The sequence below is a fragment of the Candoia aspera genome, chromosome 7 (assembly GCF_035149785.1).
Source record: "Candoia aspera isolate rCanAsp1 chromosome 7, rCanAsp1.hap2, whole genome shotgun sequence".
NCBI lineage: Eukaryota > Metazoa > Chordata > Lepidosauria > Squamata > Boidae > Candoia > Candoia aspera.
In genome coordinates this window covers 45085263-45108359 of record NC_086159.1, presented here as the reverse complement: position 1 = coordinate 45108359, position 23097 = coordinate 45085263, and the positions used below count along the sequence as shown (strand labels likewise).

The window sequence follows — 23097 nt, the reverse complement described above, 5'->3', positions numbered from 1 at the left end:
TCCAAAATAAACAATCATGTCCCATAAGTTCTGCTGAATGGTTTCAAATTGGCTACAGTTTAGTAGAAACAAAATCCAGAATGTTTTGATTGTTCTTGCTTTTAGCTGAAACAGAATATTTAGGGATCCTGGAGTGATTATATGAAGCAGATAGGCTAAGACTGGTGCATATCACCCCCTCAATCCCTTCCTTTTTCCCCTAGCCCATGTACTGGCTTGTCTCACACCTATCTTCCCAGCATCCTTCTTTCCTGCCCTCCCCTCCCTCTTCTGTTTCCTGTCAGCTTCCACTATTTCCCAGCATGGGATAATCCATTAACCTGTTCACCCCAATCTTCCCATTGCCTTTCCTTGCTTCTTCTCAGTTGCCACTACTGATATACTGGCCTGTATGCCTGCTTCATATCAGATGATCTCTGCAGTAAAAAACAGGCTCCCAACACGGCATGTTCACTGGCCTGCCCATCCCATCAATCTCCCTAGTGCCTTCCCTCCCATTCTCACCCTCCCCTCCCAAAAACAATTATGCCTGGAACAATTGCATTGAAGTCTGCATCCACAACAAAACAAAGCTGTTTTGCTCCATATATGAACCAAAACATCTGAAACAGGCATGTTCCATTTAGATGCAGACCATCAAAAACCAGCTGTTCTGTGCCCAAAACAGTTTGGATATCCCTAAAGGAGGTGTCCTAATTTTTCCAAATGTTCTGAAGTTTTTCTTTAAAAAATAGTAAAACTTCTTTTTTAGTTTATAATCCTTACACATATGCAGTATTTGGATCCATATGAGTCCAGGTGCTTCATGTCTGATGCAGGCAGCCTCCCTGTAGCTGTTGGCTGCTTCTTAAAGCAGTGTTTCTCAACCTTGGCAACTTGCATGCTAGCTGGGGAATTCTGGAAGTTGAAGTCCACACAACTTCAAGTTGCTAAGGTTGACAAATACTGTCTTAAAAGAACGTTATTTCCTGGTGGTAGGGTATGGGCTCAGAAAAACATCCTTGAGTGAAGGATGCTTAGAAGCACTGACAGAGTGCCAATGCATATTTCTTTCCTTTCACCACCTTCATAATGAACTCCATGTCTCTTTTCCTAAATTCATGTGGCTAACCTGCCAAGCTAACCTGCAAGGCTTGGAAAAGGTGTGGTTCCTTTAAATACCAGCCAACAGAAGGAACCCATACTGGATCTGAAGCATCCTTGCCTGATACAGGCAACCCCTAATGGAGGGTTGATAGTTTTCCTTTTTTTAAAAAAAAAAAAAACCTAGTAGGAAATATATTACAGGTAGTGAAGGTTTTCTGATTGGAAATGTAATTTAAATAATGAAATATGCTTTAATTATATTCCACCATCTAAACATTTCAATGTTTCAACATTTCTTACATTGGAAGTTGTTTGATTAATAAGTCTCCAGTTATTAAACAGGAAGCATACAACATGTTTCAATTTGATCTGGAAGTACTCAGTTGTATTAATATTTTCTTTGAAGATTGTGCAGAAGAATATTTAAAGGCTTGCTTATAAATTTTGTCATTCTGGCTTTCTACATGCATGTCTCTGTGTTGCCTGGGCTGTAATGTTTTTCTTTTTTACAGTGCAGAGTCTCTGTTTTCTCAGTTTGGATTCACTGTGTGTATAAATCTGCCACTTCTTATCTGCATCTCTGTTGGCTGCTGATTAGTCAATTAATCATTTTAATCCCTAAGTCAGGCCTTGATCTCTTTGCAGAAAGGAATCCTGAGATATGAATAATATTCTAATTGATTCAGTCCTCCCATTTCCCCTTCATATTTATAATCCTAGAGTCTTAATTTGCCTTTGTGAAGTTTCTTTTTAAAAGTCTTTCTACAAGTGACTGGGGAGTCTTTTTTCTTAGTTGAAGTAATTCATTGCCAAGAGACTTTAGATTTCCTTAGGCAAGCAAAAACTTTGGCTATGTGTGCAAGGCATCATTTTTGTTGCCTTCCTTCCTGCTATGATTTTCTTCATACAATTATATAATTTTAAAAATTTTGATCACTTCTGAAGTGAATTGAAGGGAGGAAATTCAGTCCTGCAATCAGTTCACCTATTAGTATGCTTCCTCCTATAATGGATTTCTTTTTGTAAGAGTCTGCATGAAATGGACATCCCCCCCCCCCCTTTTGGTTGTTTCCATATTTCATAGTTAATGGACTTTGCTTTTCTCAGCCATAAATGTGTGCCTTTTCTCTCTGATAGGGTTCTAGCCTCAAGAATCCAGGCTCTTTGCTTCCATTAACATTCTGACTATGCCCAATGAAGCAACCATGTTTATTCAGAATAAGACACCAGCCCAGTCTAGACACAAATGTACAGGAATGCAGTAATAATGCTGTTAGGTCTTTCTATTGTGCCTTTCTCAAGTCATTATATGGGCTTAAAAAACTACTTCTTAAAGTAGTTTTTTAAGCCCATATAATAGGACATGAGCTCAGGTATGTAAGCATCTGAATCATAGTAAATAAGTTCAAAAAGTGGAATGCCAAAGTTACTGTAGAGATAACCAAGGAACTCCAGCCAATCCAGACATATTTCATTTACTGCTTTAGTGGATTATTATGGCTTCCATGTGCTGAAATAGCAATGTATTTACACCCCACGCTGATAATGCAATTAGAAAACAATTTTATTTTCACATTGTCCTTCAAAGAACTTTAGGCAAAAATAGCTTTTCAAGATATTGTGATGTACAGTATTGATTATATCATGATGTTTACTTGGTGCAATACTGAAATTACTTAACATCAGCTGTACCTCAAAACAGAAATAAAGGGAATTCCAGGTATATGGGAATAATCACAACATAACTCTTCTCACTGAGCTTAAAGGGGGCATGTTTTTCTCTCCTTAAAAGAGTTTTTTTTAAAGTTTCGTCTTCACATTTAACTCTAACTGTATACCTGAATTTTAATCCCTTGCCATATAGATTTCCCTCCAGTACAGCATGAAGACTGTCCCTTTTGATACTATTGCAGTGCTCACCTATGCCCTTTCTGTGGACCAGGAGGTCACATCCTACTTATATTAACACTGAATAGTATAGATAACTCCTTTGCATGCATATTTGGTAAGTTCCCTTAAAGGATAGGTCCTATTGTTACAAGAATTCATAAAACTGCTGCATGGATAGCAGTTTTTACAAATAATTGTAGATACCACTTGGGATTGGCCTGAAACATTCAATATTTGCACCGTCTCTGCATATTTTATTTATATTTATTAAGAATTTTTTTACTTAGAATAAAAGACTAATAAAAGGAAAAAGAAGAAAAAATGCAAGAAATGAAAAAGAGAAAAGAAAAAAAGGAAAGTTTAAAAATGTATGAATGACTTCTGACCTTCTTTTCAACAGATAATTATAATCTTATTACCCCTCCTCCCTCTTAGATGTTATACAAATCCCTTCAGCCCCCCATTTAATCCACATCTTTCTTAATCTTAAAATCTATAAATCATCATTTTATTTCTTTGTTCTTTCAGCAAAAAATCCATATAAGGTTTGCGGTCTTTCAAGAAAGTTTTTGTTGTTTTTTTTCTGACCAGACAGGTCAGTTTTGTCATTTCTACGAACTCTGATATTTTCATAATCCATTCTTCCACTGTGGGAATTTCATTATTCTTCTATCATTGTGCATACAATAATTTTGTTGCAGTTACCATATGCAAAATCAATCTGCCATGAGTTTTTCCTAATTCATTGTCCATAAATTCCAATTAAAAAAATCTGGTTTGTTCACAATATTAATCTTTAAAATCCTTTGCATCATTGGGTGAATTTGTATCCGAAATTTCTTAGTTTTCTCACAAGTCTACCATGCATGATAAAATATCTGCTCAGGCTTTTCACATTTCCAACACTGGTTTGAAATATCTTTGTCCATTTTTGATAATTTGTCTGGTGTCATATACCAATGATACATCATTTTATTAAAAATTATCTTAAATTATGACATAATGTAAATTTAATACCATTTACCCACAATCTCTTCTAAGTGTCCACCTCTATGTTATATCCAAAATTAATAGGCCATTTGTTATGTAGTCTTTAACCTGTTCTTCTTCTCTTTCAAATCTTAACAAAAGTTTATACATTTTTGCTATTTCATGTTCATCATTTGTACATAGCCCAATTTCAAATTCTGTTTGTTTTTCAATTCCAGTTGTCTTTTTATCCATATTAAACATTTCTTTTAACTGCATATGAAAACCATTGAAAACTATGTCCTTCTGCAGTCAGTTGTTTTCCTTACTTCATCTTAATTTCCCATCCTCCTATATTAATAATTCTTGATATGCTAAACATTTCTCTCTATCTGCTCTTTCTCTTCTATAGAATGCTTCCTGTGCTGAGGTCAATAAAGGTATCTTCGGGCATAACCTGGACTTGTATTTATTCCATACTCTCAATATGGCACTTCTCACATAGTGATTTTTAAAATCCATATTAACTTTACTGTACCATAAAAACCCATGCCAACCAAACCCCAGGCTTTGGGCTTCCAATTCTAACATTCTTTTATTTCTCAGCAAGACCCATTCTTTCATCCAAACCAAATCACAGCAGCAAAATACAATTTGAGGTCAGATAGTCCTAGCCCATTAAAATGATGCTGGAGAACCTGATTCCTTACCTTTTTTTTTGACAAAGTGTACAAGTTCCTGGTACTTTTTTCGGTTTTGCATATCTTGTATTAATTCTGTACACTTTGTCCAATTCTGATTCCATAAATTGGGATAGTGACTCCACACCTTTCTGTCTAATATCTTGACCAGGTTCTTCTTGCACTGCCCTTAATCTTAGACAAAATTCATTCTCTCTTAGTTCTGAAAAGGCCATGTTTTCTAAGGCCCTTTCCATCTCCCTATTGATTATTTCTGCTTTACTTTCCCAAATTTTATTTTTTCTTTATTCTGTTTAACTTCTCCTGTTACTTTTTCTGTAGAATCCTCCAAATTATTTATCCCTACTTTTCCCATATTTATAAATATCGCTTCTAAATTGGTCATCTTTTCTTCAACCCCTTTAACTGATGCAATAACACTTCCCCAATTCCTCAAGCATTTTTTGTAAAGTCTCGTGATTAATGCCTTGTTTTTCTGCCATCTGCTGACCTTCTGTGAATGATCCCTTCCTTGTTGTGGCCATTTGTTCTACAGCCATTGCTGCTTTTCTTGCAGTCATCATTTTTCTTTTAGAAAGTTTGTAATCTCAAAGACAGAAAGGCAAAGAAAAAAAATTCTCCAAAAACCTCCCAATTAGCAGTTCGTTATTCACAGTTACCACTCTGTTTCAAAGTCTGTATCCCCAGGATCTTTTGGAAGTTGTTGTTTCCTGTTTTTTGGTTGTGTCTTTGTTTAATGAAGTCAGCCAATCTTCATCAAATAATTTAAACAATTGTTTTTCCCATGGATATTTTTATTTAATTAATTATTTCAACTGTTTCTAATTGTCAAATTAATAAAACTCCAAATTTGACTGTTGCCTTATCCTGTTTCTATCTTTCTTAGTTCAGACTCCTGGGAAGCTTTTTGCTCCTAAATTCTCTTTATTTTCTCTGTCTCTTAACTTTTAATTCTTTTCATCTGGTTGGTATTAGTTTCTCTGTTCTGTTGAAGGTCTCTATTTGATGTAAATTCTTTGTTCCCAAGAATGTGCTTTAGAAAGTAGACTCAATGAGCCCAGTGTCCATTAACGGTCTCCATCTGAGATTTTGAGCTTGGTGTTGTCTTTTGCGGTTCCTAGCACTCTACTTGAGATTAGGTGACAATATCCCTTTGGATCTTGCCAGTCTTCTCTAAAGGAGCAGCTCTCCGGAGCACAGATGGGTGATCTCATGGCTTCCTCCTTGTCCGGGGAAGCTCCATTTGCTCAGCATAAAGCCCAGCTACCGGCAATCTCCTCAGTGCTGTTTATGCTGTTTAGTAGAGGCATGTTAGCCTGCCATTGTTCTACCTGGAAACCTACCATCTCTGCATGTTGTTATGTACATTTACATGCCTAAAGAGATCATTAATGTTGTTCCTACAACATGTGTATTCCTCCAACCAAATATATCCTGTGATAAATGTTAGTATTTAGAAATAGTGTTTCTAATTACATAGATATAGCTGTTATAAATTAAAGTTATAAGTAGTGTTGGATTAACTTTCTGTTTTTAGTTTGTAATTGAAGTAAATTATTTCTTTCTATACTCTTTAACTGCTGTTCTAGGATATCCTCTGGCATACAGCTGATGCCACAAGATCTTTGCTTATTTTAAGCAGTATGGTGACAGAACTAGCTATTTATTTTGTGGCATGTTGGAGACAACTAGTAATTAGTACTTAAATACATTCTAGAAAACAACAGGGCTTAAGTTCCAGATGGAAATACGATGTGAAATTTATCAGGTTCTTCAGAGAGTGTAGCCTTCTTCAGAACAGTATCTGAGGTACAATGCTTCTTTTTGTCTCTGTGTTAAAGGTGACCCTTGCTCTAGGCCTGGAGAAAGTGAAAGAATAAACTCACAAAAGTCATTCTGTGATCTTTAGCTAACCAACTGTTATTTGAAAATAATAGTTTTGGCCTATCTGGTGATGCTTTTAAAGATTAGTGAGGTAATATATGTGAAGCAAACACTTGAAATGTAGTGTATAAATGCTAAGTATTATTAAGGGGTCTGGGATTGGACCTCAGAGCTTATCATTAGTTCAGTTGTTTGGTAGAATAGTTTGCTCAATTATGCATGCTATATTTGCATGCATGCTATATTTCTCCCCTTAGTGCTGATAGGACAATTTATCCATCCCTTCATGAACTGCCTGCCCCCTAAATCCTTGCTATTGAACTAAACCCAGAATTTTGTGTAAGGGAGGGACAAATATTACAAGAAGCATTAAATACAGCAATACAACTCCATTATTCTTCTCTCATATAAATTATAGTTATAGATAGTCCTCACTTACCAACTGCTCATACAGTGACTGTTTGAAGTTACAACAATGGTGAAAAAGGAAATTTACAACCAGTCCTCAAACTTGCCATCTCAGTGTCCCCACAGTCACATGATCACAATTCAGGCACTTGGCAACTGGAGTGCATTTACAACAGTTGCAATGTTCTGTGGTCACATGATCGCCATTTGTGACCTTCACAGCCAGCCTCTGACAAGCAAAGTGAATGGGGAAGCCAGTGGGAATTCACAAGTCGTGGTCACATGACATTGCTCTCAATGACCACAGTGATTCACTTAACAACTGCAGCTGGAACTGATGTTGTAGTTTGGATGCGGTCATGTGATGTTTCACTTTATGATCGCATTGCTTAGCGGCGGAGTTGCCAGTCCCAATTGTGATTGGTAAGTGAGGACTACCTGTATTTCTAATGTAGTTCATATATCTTTGTTTATGATGTTGGTAATGTTGAGTAAAAGGAAAACAAAACAAAGTAAATCAGCATTGTCTTGTTATTCAATTACATCTCTAACACAAAAGAACTACTTGCTTATTCAACCTTGGCAAACCATTGTAAACCACTACTTTCTTGTGCATAAAAGTTTCCTTATTCATTCTGAACGCACAGCATGGCTGAAATGATGTGGCCAGTATAAATTAATGCATTGCTTATTAAGATGGAACATAGAAACAAACCTGCTTACCCTTGAAAATCAAAAGGCGATCTAATATTAGATTGATTATTTCTGGCACAATTAAAGATCTTCCCATTTTGGCATGGTTCTCCTCATGAATGTATGTCAGGGGTTCCCAGACTGTGGGTCAGGTGCACCCATCACTACAGTAATTGAGTCGATCCATCTTGCTGCTGGTCATCTTTTCTTTTTCCTTCTACCTTTCCCAGCATTTGAGCCTTCTCCAGAGAGCTAGGTTTTTGCATAACAAGTATGATAATTTGAGCAAAAGTGTCAATACTTTTTCTATCCTCCTCCTTCACACTTTTGCTTCCATAAATTGTCATGGGGAATACCATTATCTACACTATTCTGATCTTTGTGGCATAGATACATCATGGCATCTTAATATTTTTTCTAAGGCATTCATGAGTACTTTACCAAGTTCTAGTCCATGGCGTATTAATTGACTGCTTGTTCCTTTACTGTTGATGGTTGATTCTAAAAGGCAGAAGGTATCTATACTACTATATCTTCATGGTCAGTGCTAAGGCTGGTTGCTGTACCTGTTCTCATTAGTTTGCTCTTGATATTTAATTTTAATCTTAAGTTTTTACTGCCCTTGATTTTTATTACTATAGCTTGCAGATCTTTTGCATTTTTGCTATCAAAGCAGTGTCATCAGTACAGCATAGGTTATTGATATTTCTTCCTCCAATTTTAAAACCTTGTTCATCTTCTTCTATCCAGCTGCTCTTAATATATATTCAGCATATAGATTAAATAAACAAGGGAAGAGTATGTATGCCTTGTCTCACTCGTTTGTCAACCTGGAGCCAATCTGTTTCACCACGTTTTGTCAGTACTATGGCTTCCTGACCTGTGTATAGGTTTTGCATGAAGACAATGAGATGTTCTGGGATTCCCATTTATCTGAGCACATTCCACAGCTTGACATGATCAGCAAAATCAATGAAACACATACTGACTTATTTTTGCTATTCTTTTACTTTTTCAAGTATCCAGCATGCATTAGCAATAATGTTTCATGTTGCTCAGCCTTTTCTAAAGCCAGCTTGAACATCTGGCATCTCCTTTTCCATGTAGGGCTCTGATCTGCATTAGATAACCCTAAGCACTATTTTGCTAGCATGTGAAATTAAGGATATTGTACAATAGTTTGCATACTTTCCTTTTTTTCCCTTTTCTGTGCTTGCTTTAGAAAGAAGTGGTATGGCTAACAGCTAGAGTGCTACACATCAAACAAGAACAACATGCAGAACCCAAATCTGCCACCAGATTTCCTCCCATTGCATCCACTACATTGTTTGTTTTTTGTGAGACAGAATTGGATAGGCAGAAAGCTGATCTGTGAAATCAGTAATACAAAGAACTGGATTTGTTAAATAATTGACTAAAAATAATCCTTTTCAATATCATATACATTAGTTATCTAAACAGAAAAAGCAGAATAATGAAATAAATTGTGCTACTACTGATACTACCTAGGCAGCCAATTTTATGATGATTTTGTAACCAATGTAGTTGTTATATATAGCTAGAACACTTAACTAGTAAATTCAGCATTATTTATCTAGATCCTTTTTTCAATTATTTCAATATTTATTTATATTTTCTTCCATTTTATTTAATTACAAGCTAGGCTTTACAATTGTCAAGGAGAAAATGAAAAAAAATACTAATACAAGTACAACTTTAAAGACTTGAATAAATAGTAGATATTTTTAAAAATTAAGTCATAAAATGGGGGCAGATAGCTAACAAATCTCAGATAAGCAAACAAATCTGAAATATTGTATGGGTAATATATTCTAATACACTATGAAAAACTTAAAGAATGCTATGAAATATTGCATATGCAATTTCTAGTCAAAACATGTCCCTTTGAACTGTAGAATTATTTGATTAACACAATTAAAACCAGTGAGAGGAGAAAAGAAAAATGATGGATAATGGCCATACATTAAGGCAATACTGTAGATAATATATAGATTATATATCAATGTAAATGTAAATTCTAAAACCCAAATTTCAGATGTGACACAATTCAATGTGTAGAATTTAGTCTAATATGGTTTCCAAATAAACTTGAATTGTATATCAGATTTTTAAAACACATGCAGTTATTCCAGAGGTTGAAGGATGTTCCCACAATTTAGTTAGCTATTATTCCAGAGAGGAAATCAGAGATTTTTTCCAATAGAAAGTGAATAGAATCCTTGTCAACATACACAAAGCCATTTCAGTGCACACAGAAACTTTTAACAGTTCTATGGTCTGCTGTATTGTCATAAGAATGAGTTCACAGCAAGGTTATTGAAAAAAAATGTTAGATTGAATCTTTTAAATTAAGGACAGATCTGTTATAGTATAATAAGTGCCATTTGATTGCCTGTAGAAAACTCATAGCTTTTTTTGTGTGTGCACACTAATGTCTAAAAATATGTTTTCTTTCATGCTATTCTCATGAATTTCATTGGTGACACCAAGCACATGGTGGCTAAGCAGAAATAGACAAGTTTAGTGAGTATGTTAACATTTAATTATATTTGAGGCATACAGTCTGAGATTTTATAGAATTTTGAAGTCTATTTGTGTCTTTAGAACACAGGCTTTTGTATTCACTTTTATATAGTTTGACAGGAAATAAATTATTAGTCTCTGATTCGAAGTAATTTACTCCTTTTAAAAGCTGACTAGTAACATTTGAACCAAGAAGTAGATATATTAAAAGTTGAGACACATACAAAGACCTATGAGGATTTGCTTACAAATTTCTCAAGAGGCTTAGCTTAAAATCAATGCATGTGAAAATTTGCTGGTAGCATTCTGAGTAAAAGCTGTCTTTCAAGGTTTTACTGTATGTGGTCGCATTACTGTTCTGTTCTTTATGGGGGGAAAACCCAAAGACAACTAGATCCCACACCACTATTGTAGAGGGTAACATCGTTACACCTGCTAATGGTGAAAGGATGACTGCTTCATGTGACTGTTGCTCAGTGAAAAATCTTTTTATTCTTTGATGGTGAATACTATTGCAGTCCTCTGTTAGTAAGTGCTACTGTTTATCAGGAAACGGCATTATAGTGACAACACAGCACTAGAACTGTTCTAATGTAAAACAGCAGTCAGTCAACTTTAGGGCTGCTAGATGAGAGGAAAACAATTCATAAGCATTATGCATAAGTATTATTAAAGTAGTGGTCATCTAAAAATTCTAACGTTTTATCTGATTAGATGTTATTCTGAGATTTTGTTTATAAAGTAACTGCAATATATATACACTATTTGATTTAATTTTCATCCAACTTACTCCAAATTTTTCTCTAGAATGATGCTCATTCTTAGAAACATAATGTAGCTTGTACTACAAAATATAACAAAATTCCACATTAACTCTATGAGACCACAAAAGGGAAAAATCTCCGAATATAATGGATTACTTAAAGTTACAAAAGCAGCAGTCTCCCTAAACTCCCGAAATAGCACTTTTTTCCCTTCCAAATCAGCAAGGCATTGGGGCCACAGTTGAAAGGCTGTAGTACTTTCTCTGTATATCATTTGTAGTGCCTGATGATTCTAAACAACACATTCTTTTGATGATTTCAGGAAGCAAGGATTCTCTTAAAACCCTCTTTCAATTATACAAGACATCACTCCCATAAATACAACCTTAGCTTTGAGCTCTGTTTCCTTCAGCCCTTAGCTCTAGTCGTTCTACAATTAATATCCAGCTGCCAGCCACCGACCTCTTTCTATTTATTTATTTAAAAAAAACCTCTCAACCTGAATCTTCATTCCCATAGCAACTGTAACTAAGGCAGGTAGACCTGGCAGGCAGAATTGGCTTTGGGTCCATTTGATTACATTTTAACTCCACACAGAAGAACAGAACACTATATAAATAAACCCCTCATTGTAAATATAAATAAAGGATTACAGAATTTGCAGTCATCTTTTTGTGCCATCTCCTTAGCTGCTGCCAAAATTTTACAAGTTAAACTTCATTGTTTTGAGACTGGATAAACTGAGATGGGATGGATGGAAAGGAAATCATTGTGAAAGAAAGGGATGGGATTTCTTTTAAAAAAAATGTTTTTTTTAAATGAGGTAACAAGGCTGGTATTACAAAGACATTGGTGTACTGAGAAGATACAGATGTGTCTCCCTTCATATTAATTAATTACTGTTGAAAACTAGGTTTTGTTCTTCAGAAAATGTCCAAACTGAAAAATGGTGCCTGCAATAGACTTTTACAAAGAAGAGGTCACTGGTTTTTTCAGTTGCTAAACTCACCTTATGCTTAATTTCTAGAGGTGGGAGGTCAGTGTTCTCTCCCCCTCACTTCCTTGCTCATGTTTACCTCCTGTTCTCTGGCTCTGGTCATGCCTCTTTGTCTTATGCCAGCAATTTTAAGTGCAGGAGGTCAGACTTAGATCAGAGTTCTTTATGGCAGCCATAAATCTCACTAGAGTGCAGGAATGTGAGAGATCATGAAAAACAAACAAGGAATTTCAGAAGCCAAAGTTCCTTGCAGACAAACCCAAAATCCAGAATCAGAACAGGATTGTAGTCTTGTACCAATCCAAAGATCAGGCAGGGAGTCAGAAGCAGCAACATTCAGGAGGTCAGGTCCACTTTGGGAAAGCTGCTTGCCAACAGAAGTCTGACTCCTAAGCCCTTCTTTAAAGCAGCGTCTCAGGCATTTCTATTTCCCTGAGACACACCTCTTTCTTTGAAGGAGACTCACTGAATATTACCCTCATGGGATATCTGTATTCTACTTGCTTGAACTTTCTGAATAACAAGGATATTTTCCCCTCAAACTCTAGGCTAGATGGCTTGGCCTGCTGCTGTGCTTCTGCAACAGACAACTGATTATCTGACTGCTCCAGATTTGGAAGCTCATTCTCCAACACATCCTAATCTTTCTGAACATCATCTTTCTGAACCTCAACGGCAGATATCTGAGAGTGCATGGGTACTTGAGGTCAGAACCTGTCAATCTCTGCTCCTCCAAATCGAGGTCTGACTCATCAGTCAGGCCCATAAAACTATATTCTTTCCAAAGAGTTCTAGCCAGGATTGAGCTGGTAGTAGAAGAATATGATTCTACCCCCTAGCAATTCAGTTGCGGATAGCTGTAGCTGTTATCTTGTCCCCCAGACAATGTGTTTAGAATGCAAGCAAACATTTATTTAGCCGGGGGGGGGGGGATGGACATAGCTTCACATATTTAGCCAAACAACCCTCCTTAAATACAATTATTCAACTCCACAAATTTGCCAACTTCCTTGCAAAACACCTTTTTGCCCTCCTGCTCATTTGTTCTGTCACAAGCTCCCAACTACCGCTCTTGTCTGAAGAATGCTGGCTGGTTATTCCAAACAAGTGCTTAAGTCTGGAGACCATGTGGACAAGGGGTGCACAATTTCTGTCAGTGTGGGGAGCAGGTTCTGCACAGCATGTTATGGTGCAAACCTGGGCAGGGACAGATCTCATTTTCAAAAGCTTAAGGCACTAATTTTGCCCCTTAACTTTCCCCAAACCTCCAAAAAGGTAAAAAGGAAACCAAATTTAGGGATGAGCCACTCTTATACTACTGACATAGCCCATGACATCTGTTTCTAATGTCAAGAGCTACATCAGAATTTGAAGAATGTTATCAGGGTACAGGTATAACAGCAAATTCAGAAAGTGATCCCAGATCCCAAAAAGTGTTTTTGTCAGTATCTTTTTACAGTTTAATCAACATTCTTGTGTCCAGATATTTTATGGCTGATCTGAATGTTTTATTTTCTTTGGAAAAGGTGATTTGAGGAGGGGTGATGCATTAGCATCTTCAAAAGCTCCATAAAAGGTGTCCCATGGACCATCATCCCTTCACCCAAACTAAGAATAGTCAGGTCTCAAGGTGATAAAATCTAATGTACTAGAAAACATTCAAAGACTAGATTCCTCCACAGATTCACTAAAGGTGGCAATATTTGTCTCAGGTGTCAATTAGATTTAGGTATGGCTATCATCTGCCTGATCAAAATGCTAAGAATTATCTTGTAATGGTGAAAGAAATGAGGGAAGTATCAAAGGAAAGGTTTTGTAATCAATGGGGATTTCAGTTATGCTTACATAGACTGACCCAGACCCCAGCAAAGAAACCCCATTTGTAGATAATTAGAACAGTTGTGTTGAAACCAACCTGAGGGAAGGCAGCCCTAGATTTAGCCTAGAGTTGTGATCATATGAGATGGAAGTGTTGTGGAATTGATAGGAAATAATGATCATTATGCTGTTACATTTAGCATGCATGCAAATGGGAACTGCTAGGAAGATCTAGTAAAATCACTTTTAACTGCAAAAGGGGAAACTTCTAAAAAGTGAAGGAACTAAATATGGCTCCATTGGTGCTACTGACTCTTTGGGGTTGAATAATTGTACAAAGCATCTTATCAACTTAAAAATACTACAGTGTTTTGCAATTTATAATCAAATCAAGAAAGCTCAGCATACATTTTCATTTCTGGTGCTTTCCTGATGTTTTTAGAGTATAAGTCCCAGAATCCCCACCCAATTTGGGCAATGGCCATTGATTGACTGCTTAGGTGCTGTCAAGTTAGTGTCATCATTTAGCAGCTGCGTAGATATTCTCTAGAATGATCTGTCTTCTCCCTGGTCTTTTATAGTAGGTCTCTCAGTGGTGTACCCATTACCACTGTAATTCAGTCCGTTTAGCTTGCTGCTGTTTGTTCTCTTTTTCTCTTTCTTTCTCCTTTTCCCAGCATTATGGACCTCTCATAATGTGGTCTTTGCATAATGTGTCCAAAATATGATTGTTTGAGCCTAATTGTGCCTCAAATGAGAATTCTGGAATGATTTGCTCTATGAGCCACTTGTTTGTTTTCCAGACTATCCATGATATTCTCAAGAATGTTCTCAATTACTGCATTTCAAAACTGTAAATACTCTTTCTATCCTCCTCCTTTAAAGTCCAAATTTTGCAACCATAGACTCCCACATGGAAAACCATTACCTAAACAATTCTGAACTATGTATATATAAACAATTCACAGCATCTGAATATCTTTTTCAAGGCCTTCATTGGTACCCTACCAAGTCTGTGGCACATTTCTTGTATTCTGGTTCTATTACAGTTGATAGTCAACTCTAAAAGGCAAAATATGTCCACTACTTCAAAATCTTCATTGTGTATCCTAAGGTTGGTTGCTGTTTTGTCATTATTTTGATCTTCTTTATATTTAATCATTGTTCCATTTATTCACTGTGATCCTGATTTTCATTGCTAGAGTTTGCAGACCTTTGCATTTTCGGCTATCATAGTAGTGTAATCAGCATAGCGCAGGTTATTGATGTTTCTTCCTCCAGTTTTAAAACCATGCTCATCTTCTTCCAAAACAGCTTCCCTTAATATATATTCAACATATGTAGGTTGAATAACTAAGGAGAGAATATACAGCTGTATATCATTCTTTTGCCAACTTGAAGCCAGTCTATTTCACCATGTTTCATCAGGACTGTGGCTTCCTGTCCTGTGTAGAGATCTCTCATGATGTGAAGGAATGCAGATCTAAACTTGGGGATAGTGAAGGAATGAGCAAACCATTAAGAGGAGACTTTGAAAAAAGATTACATAGTGCTGAAAAAGAGGAAAGCATGAGGAATAAACTCATAGTAACCCGACTTTGATTTTGTTTAGCATAAGATGGGACAGAGAAAAACTTGGATTCTGTTATTACCATATTACAATGAAGAGTATTCTTGGAATCACTGGAGTGCCTGTTTCTTGACCTTGCCCACCTCAAAGGCCTGACACATGAGGGCAATAAGATGTTCTGGGATTCCTATTTTAGCAAGGATATTCCACAGCTTGACATGGTTGAGAAAGACAATAGTTTTTCTGTAGTCAGTGAAGCACTTGGTATTCTTTGGCTTTCTCAGTTATCCAGCATCTGCCAGCAATTATGTCTTTTATTCCTTGGCATTTTCTAAAGCAACTTTCAACACTTTGCATTCCCCTTCCTATGTAGAACTCTAATCTACACCAGATGAATGTAGATCAGCATTTTTTTTGCTAGCATGTGAAATTAATGGTACTGTGCAATAGTTTGCACAATCTTAAATCTCCTATCTTAGGTATTAGTATGTAGACTAACCTCTTCCAATTTTTGGTTACTGGGTCATGTTCCAGATTTGTTGGCATTGTTTGATTAAAACTTTTATTGATCCTTTTTCTCCTGCTAGCCTTATTTCTGTAGATATTCTATCAGTTCCTGTAGCTTTCCAACTTGATAGTGGCCAGACTGCTGAATGAAATTCATCTTCATCAAGTTCCTTTCTGAGATTTTTGTCTTCTTCTTCTTCTTTTTTTGGTCTTCTTTTCTCTTTCTGGCAGTTTCCACTCTCTGTTCTGGCAGTCTTTTTTTCTCATTTGTCCTTAACAACTTTTTTTATTTAATTCCACAGTTACCTGGCTTCCATATCATTGAGGTTCAGGATTTCAAAGTGGTTCCTGATATTTCTTTGAAAATGTTGGGCATATTAGTATATCCAGTGGTTATACCAATTGGGAATTCTGTGACTTGTTCTGAGATTGTGGCAAGACATATTTTATTTATTTACAAATTTGTTTGATTTATATTTGTAATGATATGTGGGAATGACCATGGGAGACAGGAGGAAGAGCTACAGACTAGACAGTGGTCAAACAAGTTGCAACTGAGTCCACAGAAGGAATGGGTGTGTGGCAAACATCTCAGAAGGGACCCTCCATAGTGTCTTGGATTGGAAAGGCAAGGGGGGAGAGATGTACTTTCAGACTTGCAAGTTTCTGTTAATGTAGCCTTACAATAAAGTTAGAGCTAGTACTTCTGGGTGTGCTTCTTGTCTGAGCTACCTCACAAGATTGACAATATTCCATCTTTACATAGTGTGTACATAGTGCTCTCACCTCCAATTTTCTCCTACAGCAACCATCCTATTAAGTACTTTGGGCTGAAAAAGGACTGCCCAAAGTTACTCTTTCAAATTGTGTGGCTGAATATGGAACTGAATTTGGGTGTCTCTGTACTAGTTCAACACCTTAATCATTACACCAGATTGGCTTGATAAGGAATGACTGCTCTGTAGATTCCAAGAAAATGGCACAAAGCAAAATAATTGGTCTCTGATTTTTTTTAAAAAAAACCATTATCTGTACAATTGTGGATTGTAGGTATCACATGTAACAAAGATAACAGAGGTCATTAGGCATGTGGCTTAAAATCTACATGCTCCTTGGCATGCTCCTTGGCTTACAGTAGAGTCAAGGAAGGAAAAGGGGCTGTAGCAAGTACTGAGATAGTGCAACGATAATTTTGGACATGATTTATGGCACTTTTAACAGGATTGAAATTCCATAATACAGAGTTTTAGGCATAGAATATGAGTCCAGATGAATATTCTGCTTTTGGCTGTCACTCATACTAGCTGTATACACATTGATTGTCTTTTAACTCTCAAGTAAACAAATAGGATTTGAGTTGGCAATGGATCAGGAAAGGGATAAGAAATAATGGAGAATAGCTCTATAAAATGTCAACCAAGTAAGGAGCCGCTATAAAAAAACACAAATTCTGTGCTTGGAATAATTTGGAAATAGATTTAAATATAATAATGCCCATATAATAATGACCGTATATAAATTTCTGGAGTGGCCTGCTTTAGGTTGCTATACCTGGGCTGCAAAAATCTAGGACAACCACTACAGAGACAGAAATGCAGTGATGCTGCCTAAGGGGAGTCTGGATATTTTCAGCTTTTCCATTTTCTAATATAATTCAGAAGTAATATTAGAAACTTCAGAAAAGGAAGGTTACCTTGCCATGGTCCTGGAGCTTGAGCACCTCAATGATGCCATGAGCTAAACCGTAAAGGGCCACCCAAGACGGGAAGGTCATGACAGAGAGGTCAGACTAAATGCGATCCCTGGGGAAGGTAATGGCAACCCACCCCAGTATTCTTGCCGTGAAAACTAAATGGATCAGTACAACCAGAGATATGTCGGTATACCATCGGAAGATGAGACCCCCAGGTCGGAAGATGGTCAAAATGCTACTGGGGAGGAACAGAGGATGAGTTCAACGAGCCCGAAATGTGATGACGCAGCTAGCTCAAAGCCGAAAGGACGGCTAGCGGCCGACGGTGCTGGTGGTGAACGGCGAATCTGATGTTCTAAGGATCAACACACCATTGGAACCTGGAATGTAAGATCTATGAGCCAGGGCAAATTGGATGTGGTTATTGGTGAGATGTCAAGATTAAAGATAGACATTTTGGGCGTCAGTGAACTGAAATGGGCTGGAATGAGCCACTTCACATCAAATGACCACCAGATCTACTACTGTGGACAAGAGGACCACAGAAGAAATGGAGTAGCCTTCATAATTAATAGTAAAGTGGCTAAAGCAGTGCTTGGATACAATCCAAAAAACGATAGAATGATCTCAATTCAAATTCAGGGCAAGCCATCTAACATCACAGTGATCCAAATATACGCCCCAACCACAGATGCTGAAGGAGCTGAAGTAGATCAGTTCTATGAGGATCTGCAGCACCTACTGGACAACACGCCTAAAAGAGATGTTATTTTCATCACGGGAGACTGGAATGCTAAGGTGGGCAGTCAAATGACACCTGGAATTACAGGTAAGCATGGCCTGGGAGAACAAAACGAAGCAGGACATAGGCTGATAGAATTTTGCCAAGACAACTCACTCTGCATAACAAACACTCTCTTCCAACAACCTAAGAGATGCCTTTATACATGGACTTCACCAGATGGACAACACCGACAGATTGACTACATCCTTTGCAGCCAAAGGTAGCGGACATCTCTTATACAGTCGGTAAAAACAAGACCTGGAGCTGACTGTAGTTCAGATCACGAACTTCTTCTTGCACAATTTAGGATCAGACTAAAGAGATTAGGGAAGACCCACAGATCAGCTAGATATGAGCTCACTAATATTCCTAAGGAATATGCAGTGGAGGTGAAGAATCGATTTAAGGGACTGGACTTAGTAGATAGGGTCCCGGAAGAACTATGGACAGAAGTTTGCAACATTGTTCAGGAGGTGGCAACAAAATACATCCCAAAGAGAAAACCAAGAAGGCAAAATGGCTGTCTGCTGAGACACTAGAAGTAGCCCAAGAAAGAAGGAAAGCAAAAGGCAACAGTGATAGGGGGAGATATGCCCAATTAAATGCAAAATTCCAGAGGTTAGCCAGAAGAGATAAGGAATTATTTTTAAACAAGCAATGCGTGGAAGTGGAAGAAGACAATAGAATAGGAAGGGCAAGAGACCTCTTCCAGAAAATTAGAAACATTGGAGGTAAATTCCAGGTAAAAATGGGTATGATCAAAAACAAAGATGGCAAGGACCTAACAGAAGAAGAAGAGATCCAGAAAAGGTGGCAAGAATATACAGAAGTCCTGTATAGGAAGGATAATATCGGGGATAGCTTTGACGGTGTGGTCAGTGAGCTAGAGCCAGACATCCTGAAGAGTGAGGTTGAGTGGGCCTTAAGAAGCATTGCTAATAACAAGGCAGCAGGAGACGACGGCATCCCAGCTGAACTGTTCAAAATCTTGCAAGATGATGCTGTCAAGGTAATGCATGCTATATGCCAGCAAATTTGGAAAACACAATAATGGCCATCAGACTGGAAGAAATCAACTTATATCCCCATAGCAAAAAAGGGAAACACTAAAGAATGTTCAAACTATTGAACAGTGGCACTCATTTCACATGCCAGTAAGGTAATGTTCAAGATCCTGCAAGGTAGACTTCAGCAATTCATGGAGCGAGAATTGCCAGATGTACAAGCTGCGTTTAGAAAAGGCAGAGGAACTAGTCACCAAATTGCCAATATCCGATGGATAATGGAAAAAGCCAGGGAGCTTCAGAAAAACATCTATTTCTGTTTTATTGAGTATTCTAAAGCCTTTGACTGTGTGGACCATAACAAATTGTGGCAAGTTCTTAGTGGTATGGGGATACCAAGTCATCTCGTCTGCCTCCTGAAGAATCTGTATAACGACCAAGTAGCAACAGTAAGAACAGACCATGGAACAACGGACTGGCTTAAGATTGGGAAAGGAGTACGGCAGGGCTGTATACGCTCACCCTACCTATTCAACTTGTACATTAACAATCTCAGATATGCAGATGATGCCACTTTGATGGCTGAAAGCGAAGAGGAACTGAGGAGCCTTATGATGAAGGTGAAAGAAGAAAGTGCAAAAGCTGGCTTGCAGCTAAACCTAAAAAAAAAACCAAGATTATGGCAACTGGCTTGATTGATAACTGGCAAATAGAGTGAGAAAATGTAGAAGCAGTGAATGAGTTTGTATTTCTAGGTGCAAAGATTACTGCAGATGCTGACTGCAGTCAGGAAATCAGAAGACACTTTATCCTTGGGAGAAGAGCAATGACAAATCTCGATAAAACAGTTAAGAACAGAGACATCACACTGACAACAAAGGTCTGCATAGTTAAAGCAATGGTGTTCCCCGTAGTAACATATGGCTGCGAGAGCTGGACCATAAGGAAGGCTGAGAGAAGGAAGATCGATACTTTTGAACTGTGGTGTTGGAGGAAAATTCTGAGAGTCCCTTGGACTGCAAGAAGATCAAACCAGTCCATCCTCCAGGAAATAAAACCAGACTGCTCACTTGAGGGAATGATATTAAAGGCAAAACTGAAATACTTTGGCCACATAATGAGAAGACAGGGCACCCTGGAGAAGATGCTGATGCTAGGAAGAGTGGAGGTCAAAAGGAAGAGCGGCTGACCAAGGGCAAGATGGATGGATGATATTCTAGAAGATGGGCTGGTCCATGAAGTCACAAAGAGTCGGAAGCGACTAAACGAATAAACAACAAAAATATTAGAAAGCTAAAAAAGACAACTAAAATGAGTAGGGAGGAAGAACAGTTCTATTATGAAGAAATACTCCAGCATTGTTATCTTAGGAAGAAATTTCGGCAATGTGTGAACATTATAAAGGTATTTAAAATTATACATGCCATGAAAAATTGCCTTCTTCTGTCACAGAATTAGAATTTGAGATCATCCCTTGAAGCTAAATGCATAGAGATTCAGGACCAATGAGAAGAAGTATTTCTTTATTCAACACATAGTAAAACTGAAATTCACTGCATCAGATATGATATTGATTATTAATTCACCTGCTTTCAGCTGATTAGATAAATTCATACAGAATAGAGTAGACCTATTAATAGTTTTTAGTTTGTGGTACAGCCCAGCCCCTTAAATTTAAGGCAGCATTTCTAACTTTCCTGGTGGTGGGGTGCAACAGTCCAAGAAAGTTATTGCCCTCATACCTTACTTGTAATGCAGTCACCTGGTTGCCTACTGTGAGACAGTGCTGGATCAGAAAGGCCTTTGAACTGATCAAACAGAGCTGTTCCAGTGTATCTGTATTCTACCCAGAGATGTAGACTAGATTGGAAAATGTTCCCATACTGTCCCAGATGAGACAGATTCCAATTAGCACACTCATTTCAATATCTATAGTCTGCACATTGCTATATTGTTTAATGTGAAAAAATTAAATCTAGCATATGTAAGAGGTTTGAACAGTACATTAAAAAAAGCTTTGATGCATAAGAAAAACTTTTTATGAGAAAGTTGGAAAGAATATTGGGCAATAGGCAATAATACAGTAACATCTCATACAACTTTGAAAGTGCCAACTTAACCTGAAGGGGGAAATTTTCCAAAGAAAATTTTTAAGCTGGCAAATTTTCTGCATAAAAATTTCCAGCCTATTTTTCTACTTCTAGTAACAAAAATGTGTGATATAGTCAAATTATAGACCAAAAGTAGTCAACATGGCACACGTGACACCAGTGTGTATCTACATCCTTTCCTTGGTGTCTGCTAGCTCCCTGTCCCACCTAATTTTTTTAAAAAATAATTAATAATAAATAGGAAGCTGGTGAAGGATAATTTTGGAGGTCAGCTAAAAGTTCCTAGCCCAAATATCCTTTCCCAAGGATATTAGAACTGTCATCTCAGGCATAAACATTTAGAAGGCCAAGGAATGCTGAGAAGCTGGGAAAAGATACTGGGAGGCGAGCAGATCACTGGCAAAGCAAATTAAGTAACTGCCTAGAAAAACTGTGTTCATGAATTACTGTCTCTTTCTTTTCTTTTTTTTCAAAACCCTTTTGTCTTTGTAGCCTTGCCTCATTACTTCATGGTTACACCCTAATGGCTTGACTGACCTCACTAGCCACATGATGCATAATATCCAATCAAATCCTTGCTGTTCTCTATACACAAATATCTTGATGTTCTACCCAATCACATGTATACTGTAATTTGCATAAATCTATAAGGAGGGACTAGGGACGCGGTGGCGCTGTGGGTTAAACCGCTGAGCTGCCGATCGGAAGGTCGGCGGTTCGAAACCGCGCGGCGGGGTGAGCTCCCGTTGCTCGTCCCAGCTCCTGCTCACCTAGCAGTTCGAAAACATGCAAATGTGAGTAGATCAATAGGTACCGCTTCGGCGGGAAGGTAACGGCGTTCCGTGTCGTCATGCTGGCCACATGACCCGGAAGTGTCTATGACAACGCCGGCTCTAAGGCTTAGAAACGGAGATGAGCACCGCCCCCTAGAGTCGGACACGACTGGACTTTACGTCGAGGGAAACCTTTACCTTTACCTATAAGGAGGGACTATAACCTCTTTACACCTGTCTTTTCCTCCAGCACTGTGAATAACCAATTTGAGCTTCAGTATGATGTGTCTTGGTTTCTGGTTCAGATGTAACCATGGGGAATTTTTTTCCTACGCTGGCATGTTCAAAGCATGCCTTTGGTTCCTACTGGGTTGGTAGAAAGACAACTTACTTTCTGGTAAATAGGCATGTTCTGATTAGCAACTTCACTATGACAGTATTCTTGTGAATATGCAACCCTCCTATGGCAGCCATTTTGTGAATGTGGCAGCCTCATGATTTTAAAATTTCAAATGTGTTTCTAATCCAAAAAAGATTGACTAGCTCTGTTAATAGTCCGTCTTTGAGGGAGATGGGTGGTGATGAAATTTGAAATATAAAATAAATATAAAAATAAAATAAAATATATGAACAGTTTAAGATACAATTAAAAATGATTTTCATAAGTGTACTGTATTTCCAAAAGGTGGCAAGCCATTTTTTTGTTCAGAATGCTTGCTTTTTATTCATAAAGAAATGGTGTTCTGTGTGTTGTCTAATCATTTTATTTAGCCCCATCAACAAGCAAAAGCAACCAAATTAATCAGGATCTTACCAGGCTATAAAAGTTTCAAATTATACTCAGAATGGGAATTGTGGCTTGTTCATCTAACATTCCAGAGTTTGAAGGTGATGGTTGAAG

At 37.6% G+C, this 23097-nt stretch overlaps 1 protein-coding gene across 1 annotated transcript in view; it reads left to right on the top strand.

The window, feature by feature from the left end:
- TRHDE (thyrotropin releasing hormone degrading enzyme) overlaps positions 1-23097 on the top strand; it is a 242607-nt gene that overhangs the window by 31482 nt on the left and 188028 nt on the right. The window lies entirely within an intron of this gene.